Here is a 10,379-nt window from a genome sequence, read left to right on the forward strand (position 1 = left end):
CAGAAGTCCTCTCAACCATCCAAAGTGGCTAATGACCATGTAGTCCCAATCAGCGCAGCCACATAAATTACTTCTCCACTCAGTTCTGGAAGGTCCACTGAGCAACAGGGAAAATCTCTTGAACCCCCTCCTAGGTTCTCTTGTTCCCCCTTTCAAAGCTTCACGAGGAAAATCCCTACTTGGAAAGGCAAGAAAGGGACTTCTTTCAGAAGATGGGGGGTCAATCAAACTTTCGAATGGGGAAGGAAAGAGGAAAGTTGATCTGGTTGAATCAGAAGGTGAGGATGGTGGCCATGTTTCGAAAAAGAAATCAAAGGTACCCTCCGTTCATGCTCAAAAGGTTTCGGCAACGACTGTTTGGTAGCCCTGCCCAGCCAAATGAGTATCTTAGTTTGGAACTGTCGGGGACTTGGGAACCCCCAGACAGTTCGGACACTTCATCGACTGGTGAAGGACAAGTGACCCAATTTGGTTTTCCTTATGGAAACCAAATGTATGCAGGCTAAGGCTTCATCCCTTAGAATAAAGCTTGGTTTTGATTCTGTTTTTGCTGTAGATTGTAAAAGTTTGAGTGGTGGGCTTATGCTTCTATGGAAATCTGATCTAAAGGTTGAAATTCAAAATTTTAGTAGGCGTCATATTAATGCTATTATTCATCCTTGTTAGTTTGTAATTGGCCGCATTCTATTGGACAAAATCACTTCATTGTAAAGATGCTTTTTAACAGGGATTCCGCTATTTAGAAGTGTTTCCAAAAGATTATGCACAGTTTGCAAGTCAGAAAATTTGGTTCCCTGCCAACCGTCTGAACGACGTGTCATACCGTCTAGACGCCCAGCTGTCCAATGCATCAACCGTCCGGACGCACATCAGACTAAAGCATCATTCGTTCGGACGACGTGGATTCACATCCGAACCTTCCTCTGTGTCGAGAAGCTTTGAACTGCTCCAGCTTGCATCCGTTCGGACATTTCAGCAGCCTGTCCGGACAATCCTCAGTGTTCGATCAAGCTTCAGGATTTCTTGCTAAACACAGATATGGAAAGATTGCTGCAACCGTCCAGACGACGTGGATTCCTGTCCGGGCGCGCTCATCCATAAGGCAAGTATCTCAATTCAAATCCAGACGTTCGGACGCTAGTCAGCATGGTCCGGAGGCGCTTGCATCAGATATGGAAATTGCGTGCATCAGATCAGCCGTCCGGACGACCGTTTCCCCGGTCCGAACGTGCGAAGCCTTTATATGGAAATTACTTGCAGCGGTCGTGCGACCGTCCAGATGACAGGGCATCACCGTCCGGACACGGCTCTCAAACAGGAAAGATCTTCAGCGAAATTTTTAGAATTTCAATCACACAGTTGTCCGTCAAGACGGCCTATGACCACCGTCCGAACGGTGCCCAGTTTTATCAAGCCAAACGCTCATTTGAACTGTTGGCCTATAAATAGAGGTCCCTAGCCTTGAGAACAGCAAGAATTCGGTATTGAATTTCATTAGTGCTTAGAGAGCTATATTGTGAGGTTATTGAGCTGAGTTGATCTCTCTGAAGCCGTTGTTGTGTGTGTTGTTGCTGCGCTTAACTTGAAGTCTATCTTAGGGGTTGGCCCTAAGGTAAAAGATTCCATTGAAGACCCCTTCATGTAGGAGACCTGGTTGGGAGGCGTTCGTGTTGGGTTAAACGTTAGAGAGCAAGGTACGACCACTGCATCAGGGGTATGTGAGTGTTACTACTTTGTATCTAGTCTTGTCTTCTGAATAGTGGATATCCTGGGTTTGGCTGCCCCGGAGTAGTTTTTCTCATCTTGAGTTTCCACTTCGTTAACAAAAATTTCTTGTGTTATTTATTTTCCGCATTGTTGTTTTGTTAACACATTGTGCACACACACACTTGATTTATTTAGAAGTCAATTTTTTATTTTTCAATCTTGATGGTGTAAATGGATCACTCTGGAAATTCATGGGATTTTATGATCATCTGGAAGTAGCAAAGAGGTCGGAAGGGTGGTCTCTTCTACGCCATCTTTCACATTTAGAGCCGATTCCCTGGTTGTGTGTGGGGGATTATAATGAAATTCTGTCAACATTTGAAATGGCTGGGATTCACTCTCGTGCTCGAAGTCAGATCAAGATGTTCCAACAAGTTTTGGAGTTTTGCAGACTACAATTAAGATTTAGGTTTGAGGGGGCCGAAATTTACATGGACAAATGGAAGGTAGGGTGCGGATCACACCTTGGAGAGACTTGACCGGGCTTTTAGCTAATATGGAGTGGTGTGGACTGTTTGATGTAGTGGAGGTCTCTATATTAGCCAGAATCTGTTCTGGCCATAATCCGGTCTATGTAGCATATTCCACTAGCAGTGCCATTAAGGGGAATAAAAGAAGGCAATTTAGATTTGAAGCAATTTGGTTAGTTCAAAGTGAGCCTAGGAAAATCATTCGTCAGGTTTGGAGGACTAAACCACCGGTACCAAATAAGTGGTGTGATGTGGGGAAGAGGCTGGCTGGTTGTAGAAAGACCCTTCAACAGTGGATCAAGAAAAGAATTAATACAGTGGAGGAACAGATTAAGTCCAAATCCATGGCTCTTCTCGCTTTACAGTCTAGTGAAAGGCATGTTAGAAATGAAGAAGAAGCTGCTCTAAAGGCAGATCTTAATTCCCTCTTGGAACAAGAAGAATTGAAATGGAAGCAGAGAGCAAAGGATGGCTGAAAAATGGGGACCGAAATATAAAGTACTTCCATGCCTGTGCCAGTCAACGTAGCAAGAAAATGTTATCAATGAAGTGTTGGACAAAGACGGCCGGTCCTGTGCGACTCAAGTTGATATTGAGAATGCTTTTGCAGACTACTTCCAAGAGCTATTCACTGCAGGGGACTCTTTGGAGGTGGAAGCTTGCACCAACCATGTTGAGAGGAAGATTGAAGGGCATGTTAGAAATGAAGAAGAAGCTGCTCTAAAGGTAGATCTTAATTTCCTCTTGGAACAAGAAGAACTGAAATGGAAGCAGAGAGCAAAGGAAAATTGGCTGAAAAATGGGGACCGAAATATAAAGTACTTCCATGCCTGTGCCAATCAACCTAGCATGAAAAATGTTATCAATGAAGTGTCGGATAAAGATGGCCGGTCCTGTGCAACTCAAGCTGATATTGAAAATGCTTTTGTGGATTACTTCCAAGAGCTTTTCACTACAGGGGACTCTTTGGAGGTGGAAGCTTGCACCAACCATGTTGAAAGGAAGATTGATGCATGGATGAACCAGCAGCTCCTTGCAGACATTACAAGGTCAGAAATTTATGATGCTCTCCAACAAATGGCACCGATGAAAGCACCCGGTCCGGATGGCTTCCCAGCCTGTTTTTTCCAGCAAAGTTAGGAGACAGTACAAAATGAGGTGTGTAATGCAGCCTTACATTTTTTTAATTCAGGCATTTTAGATGATAAGATCAATGCTACAAATATTGTTTTGATGACTAAAGTTCCCAATCCAGTTAGTGTCACTGACTTCCGTCCAATCAGTCTATGTAATGTGTTATATAAGCTTATATCTAAGGTCTTGGCCAATCGACTCAAGGGAGTGTTGCCGGTTATCATCTCTAGCTCACAGAGTACATTTATTCCAGGCAGACTAATAACAAATAATATTTTGGCAGCCTACGAAACCATGCACTCTATGCAAACCTGAATGTGGAGCAAAGTTGGATATATGGGACTAAAATTGGACATGAGCAAAGCCTATAACCGAGTGGAGTGGACCTTCCTTGAAGCTATGATGTGGAAGCTGGGCTTTGATGCAAGGTGGATTCGATTGGTGATGGCCATCTTTTTCAGTCGGAATACTAGTGTTGAAAAGAGAGAGGAAATTCTATCTTTTTCTGGGCTTACAGAGGCTAACCGCATTGATATTTACCTTGGTTTGCTATGCCTGGTTGGCAAATCTCGTGTTCAAGCTTTCAATAGTATAAAAGACCGAATATGGAGGAAGTTGCAGGATTGGAAGGTCAAGTTTTTGTCACAGGCGGGGAAAGAAATTCTATTAAAGGCTGTGATCCAAGCCATCCCCACCTACAACATAAGTGTGTTCCAACTACCTATCACACGGTGCAGGGAGATAAACAGTATGATGCAACATTTTTTGTGGGGTCATATGTCTAAAAATTTGAAAAAAGCTTGGCTGAGTTGGGAGAAAATGGGGTGAGCAAAATCTGATGGGGGTTTGAGTTTTAGAGATCTGGTCATGTTTAACAAGGAATTGTTAGCTAAGCAGGGCTGGCAATTGCTTCGAAACCCGGATTCTCTCACTGCAAAACTTTTCCAAGCTAAATACTACCCTAACTCTTCTTTTTTGGAGGCATCTTTGGGAAACCGCCAGTCATTTGCTTGGAGAGGTATAATCTCTGCAAAAGATCTCATTACACAGGGGTCTTTTTGGAGGGTTGGAGATCGAAAGAAGATAAGGATTTGGGGTGACAGATGGGTTAACAGTCCTTCCTCTTATGTTATCCAATCCTCAATCAATAGGTTGGTAGCTGAGACACGAGTGGCTGCCCTCATTGATTTCAATAGGAAGGAGAGGTATTTAGCGCTAGTAAGGGCAGTGTTTATTGAGGAGGAGGCCACAAAGGTGCTAAACATCCCTTTAAGTCCGGCTCTTCCTGCTGACAGGCTTATTTGGCAGGGTACAAAAACAGGGCCTTTTTCAGTCCGAAGCGCATACCACCTTTGCATGGACTTGCATAAAAGAAACCAAGGCGAGTGTTCTAATCTAGTTAAAAAAAAAAAAAAAAAAAAAAAAAAAAAAAAAAAAAAAGGAACTCTGGTAGGATATATGGTCCCTAAAGGTCTCAAATTCAGTTAAAATTTTTGTTTGGAGGGCTAGCAAGAATATTCTCCCCACGAAGACAAATTTATTTTCTAAAAGAGCTATAGATTCAAAGACCTGCCCGTGCTATCTAACAGAAGATGAATATGTTATCCATGCTCTCTAGAGCTGCCCAATTGCGCAAGACATTTGGGGGTTCAGTCCACGAATTTTCCAAAAGAGTAGTTTCCTGGGAACGTCTTTCCAGGAACTGTTTGAATATTTCTCTGACCGTTGGTGCACTAAAGACCTGATGTTGATGGCTTTTCTGATTCAGAGAATCTGGTTTAGAAGAAACAAGATTGTATTTGATAAAAAATGGGTGCACCCCTCTACTATGGCACAAGAAGCCAAGGCAGGCCTTAAAGCTTTTCATGCTAGCAATACATCTCTACCTTACGTGGAAGAGGAAGTTAATGTGATGGCATCTCAGAAAGGTTGGCAACCTCCCTTCCCTGGCTCTATTAAAGTCAACTGAGACGCATCAATTAATAAAGCTTTGGGCTGTATTGGTATTGGAGTTGTGGCTCGGGGATTATGCAAGGAATGTTTTGGGGGCTAAATGTTCATATAAGATGCAATCCCTTGAGCCGGACATTGCTGAGATTGTTGCAGCTTTAGAGGCAGTTAATATTTGCAAAGACGTTGGCTTCCGGGACGGGATAATGGAAGGGGATGCTCTGAATGTTGTCAAAGAAATAAATTCTGCTCCGCCTTATCTATCTCGACTTGGGCATTTCGTAGAGGCTATCAAGAAGGAGTTTGATTCTTTTAATTCTATCTTTTTTATTCATGTGTCCAGGGATCTCAATTCTGCAACACATATTCTAGCAAAGGAAGCTTCTCGTCTTTGTCTAGATCATGTGTGGCTGGAGGAGACTCCTAATTGTATTCACGATGTTGTAATTAGGGAATAGGTCGTCCCTAGATCCTAATTTTTGGATCACTATTTTGATGATTTATGAAGAATGGTTCGATTTGTTCAAAAAAAAAACAAATAAACTCCATAATTAAAGGGTTCATTGTGTGCTGCTATAAGAAGTGTTGCTTGGGCAAGACATTGCGGGTAAATATTGTATACGACCATTTGACATCAGGTGCAGGGATTTTGGAGGGTTACACCGAGTGGGTAATGCATGGGGAAACAATTAACATTTCCGTTAATAGGGAGCCAATATCTAAAGGATTCAATATGGCTCCTATCAATAGGATGCCAATACATGATGGGTTCGCTAGGATGCAAGCCATGCTGAATGATGTTTTCGCCATGTGTGATGTTCGAGTAGAAGAAGGTAGGACCCAAGTGGGTGTGGAAGCCGAACTTGGAGATGATGATTGCTAGTCCCTTAGCAAAACAAAACAAAAAAAAATAAAATGAAAGCATGAAACATAAATCCTCTTTCGTGAGAGACGATTGCATTTAACATATGTAACAAGCCTTTTAAACCTCTAGGAATCACTAGTGGACCAGCGAAGTCTCGTAAGGGTTTGCCAGGAATGATACCCACATACATTTTAAAACACTATGTTGTTGACAAACAATGACTTCCACACAAACACATGGTTCATACATTATAAGTAGGTTTAACAAAGTGAACATCACAATCGCATCATTATGACATCAAAAATCATTCAACTGATAATTGAAAAATTGAGACAACATATGCTCAAATAATTGTAAGGTGTGATTAACATAGACTCATGAGCTTTCAATTTTTCTCAAAGCTTGTGTACCCCAACATTCATAAGAATTTCTATCAGATGAAAACAATTAAGGCTTAAATCTTTTTTTTTCTTTTTTTTTTGTCAGCTGTGCAATGCTTGACTCCTTTAAGCTTTCTAATTGACTTATGTAACGAGTGTTGGGCCAGTGACTCGCAAACTAGATGTTTTAGGGCACTAGATGTAGAAACATCCTAAGAACTTAATTACTCAAGTCAAATAGGTTACGAAGCCAAACTAGTCATATAATCAACGAAATTGAATTTCTCATCTTTTTACGCGAACACTTAATGCTTAGTGAGGCAAGAGGCCCGGTTACTCAATGAGAATTCAAACTGATGATTTTTTATTATTATTTTTTCTCTTTCTTTTATTTTATTTTATTTATTTATTTATTTTGAATTTAAGCCAATGTTTCATCAACAAATCATCCTACAAATCTTAAAAGACACATTCCTCAATTCAAATCTCATACCTTACAGAACCAATGCTAATGTGCTTGTGATAAATAATTCAAACAAGTGAAGTCTCTCTAATCCAACATATGAGTAAAAAGATTCAGATTTTTAATGACATGCAATGTTCAACATGTTAAACAAACCAATGACATACAAACCACAATTGTGATGTAATCATGTTCAATCAACAACATAACACAAATTATTTTTTTTTTGAAAATTTTCTAGAACAAAAAGGCAAATAAACAAACAAACAAATAGATAGATTGTTTTCCCATACCCCAAAACTTGAATTACACATTGCCCTCAATGTGTAGTATAGAAGTACATTACCAGAAGTAAGGAAACATCAAGGTGTGAAAAAGGCCAAGGCGTCCCCCAAACTTAAACACCAAAACAATTGTCAACAACTAACAGCAATATTTTCTCATGGAAACAAATATCAAAAGGTTAATTGCTGTCAACAAAAATAAAATTAAAAAGGAAAAAGAACTCAAAAATTAAATGTAGAAAATGAAAAAGAAAAATTACCATACTTTCCCCGATCATTTGGATGCCCAACCAGTCCCTTCACCATTTCTTCTTTAAAATTTGATAGCACACTGGAAGGATGTTTTGCCATCTTAAGTAGCCAACTTACTTACTTCGAAAGATTTTCTTAGAGGAACAATGATAAAGGAAAGAGCTTCAGTACTCACTTCCTTGTCATTGGAAAAACTTGTATCTACTAGGGGCTCAAGTGGCTCTGTGTGCTTAACTTACTCATCTTTTTCTTCCTCCTTATTGTTATCCACAATTTTCTCACTCTCAAGTATGGTGGTGGCAGGAACAAGTTCATGACAAGAATTACCAGCATCATGCTCATCAATCATGTAGTGCCCTCTAGCCATCAGCTGACTTTGAAACTATTCTTCCTCTATTCTGTTAAATCCAGCAACTAGATAATCGATTTCTCCTTCCATCTCGACAATAGCTTGATGCATGAACTGATTTGAATCCCTGGCCTCATTTGTAAGCTCTTGTATATTCTGGCTATTGCTCATGGTGACACTCTGAGACTCTTGTATATTCTGACAGCTTTCTTGTATGAAAGCTTTGAGTGTGTCTTCCAATGATAATTCTTGTGCCGGATTATTGTAGGATGAATAATGGGAAAATTGGTGATTAAACTGTGGATATTCAGGATGGTGCAGTTCATGGTATTGGGGAGCATAATTTTCCGTGGCTTGAGCTTGCCATGAAAAATCAAAATGGTTGCTCCAGTCCGGGTTGTAAAAATTAGAATTTGAATCAAACCTCAGGTTGAAGAAATTGTCGTTCATTTGCTCATATGAAAAATTGGAAAGCACTGTTCCCCGGATGAACAATTACTGGAACTATGATAAGGATTTGAGCAATATGAACATAGTTTATGTGGGTAGAAGTTGTGAGGGTAATTGGTTGGAGCAGGTGTCCTACCACTAGGTGAAGCATGTTGTGCATAAAAATTGCCATAACTATTAAAAGAAAAATCCATGTTTCACTCTCACTCTTTAGCATGCAAATATCCCACATAAAACATCAACAATTTTTTTAAAAAAAAAAAAAAAAAAAAATAGAGAAAAGAAAAAATCTTTTTTTTTTTTTGAAAAAAAAAAGGAATAACAAAAATAATTTGCAAATAAAAATAGTTATAACTAGTAGAAAGAAAAAATCAATTTAGAAATAAATTGTTTTCAAAAATCAAACAATTCTCCAGCAACGGGGCCAAAAACTTGTTGTGAATTTTAATTGTACTCGCAAGTGCACGAATCATTTTCAATTAATGAATTGCAAGTGCGAGGCCGATCCCACAGTATAGGGAATTGTGTTTTTGAAAACAAAATTTATGTCTAAACTAATTAAATCTTAACCTAGTTCCAAAGAAAGTTTGATTTTGGTGAATAAAAGAAAACATAAATAAAATGAAACAAAAAAAAAATGTACTAAGGTTTTGTAATCCACACCCATTGAATCATAACAACATACTCCATGTTCATCAATATTAATCCAAAGTTCTCACAATTAAAATCTTAGGTATCTTTTACTATGCTTCAAATATTTAATCAAAATCATCCCATGTATCTATTATTTACACAAATCACAAAAGAAATTCAATTTAAATCAAATCATCAAGTGTATCCGTAAATCACAACAAGATATCCAATTTAAATCAAAACATCAATTGTATCTGTAGAATAAATCACAAATGATATCCAATTGTTTTATTAATAAAAACGAAGTAATCAATTATGTGAAATTATCTTAAATCATCAAGTGTATCATTGAATCACAAAAGATATCCAAGGATAATTCCACACATTGAAAAGAAGTAAAACATTGAAAAAATTAAACCAAATAAAATCGGATAATAAAGACTTACATGGAAGTATTATTGTTCTTCATCGATGAGGCTTCATCATCAACCTCAGTTGAAAAATTAGCTATACATGATTATGAAAAATAAAACCTACACTTAAAGAAAAACTAAACTAAAAAGAAAATATTTATGGTCTCTAGCTTCCCCTTCCTTTTTTTCTTGAAGCTTAGCAGTCTATTTATAGGAGGAAAAAAAAAAAAAAAAAAACCCTAGAAGCCCTAGAGATCTCAGAAAAATCGCACTTAAATCTCCTAGTCAAATTGGGAAGCAATCCTAGTACAAATCGGAATAGGATTCGTCCATATCTACGTTCTTATATTAAGAGACACTTTTGGCATAGCATACGTCCGAATTAGGAAAATCCTATTTCACAATGATTTGTGGAATTTTGAGTTAGCTTTCTAAAGTTGCTGGTTTCACCTTAATAAGATACTTGAGTGGAAAGTTATGGCAAAAATACTATGACATATGCAGAATTTGAAATTTAATCCACTCCGATTTTGATTCCAATTAGCGAAATTCCGATTTAATCCTTTCTTTGATTTGGTTAAACATAACAACATCATCTAGGTCTTCTCAAAGTGTGCTTTCTTCCAAGCTTTCCATTTTTTACCTTAAAGCTGCCATTTTCTTTTAGTAACCTACAAAACACTAAAAACACAAATCTAACACAAAACATTAGATTAAGACACAGCTAAAGAATTAACTAATGTAAATTAAGGGGTTTAAATATGCAATATTTTGCACTCATCAACAATATTGAAGACTCTGATGAGGGGGCGAGGAAGTTCTATGATTTGCTTAAGGATGCAGATAAGCCATTGCATGAGAATACAAAACATAGTAAATCGGGGGCTATTGTATGTTCGTATAATTTGAAGTGTATGGGTGGGTGGAGCAATACTACTTTCACATTCTTGCTTGAATTTATCAATTAGT

The sequence above is a fragment of the Alnus glutinosa genome, chromosome 14 (genome assembly GCF_958979055.1).
Source record: "Alnus glutinosa chromosome 14, dhAlnGlut1.1, whole genome shotgun sequence".
Lineage (NCBI taxonomy): Eukaryota > Viridiplantae > Streptophyta > Magnoliopsida > Fagales > Betulaceae > Alnus > Alnus glutinosa.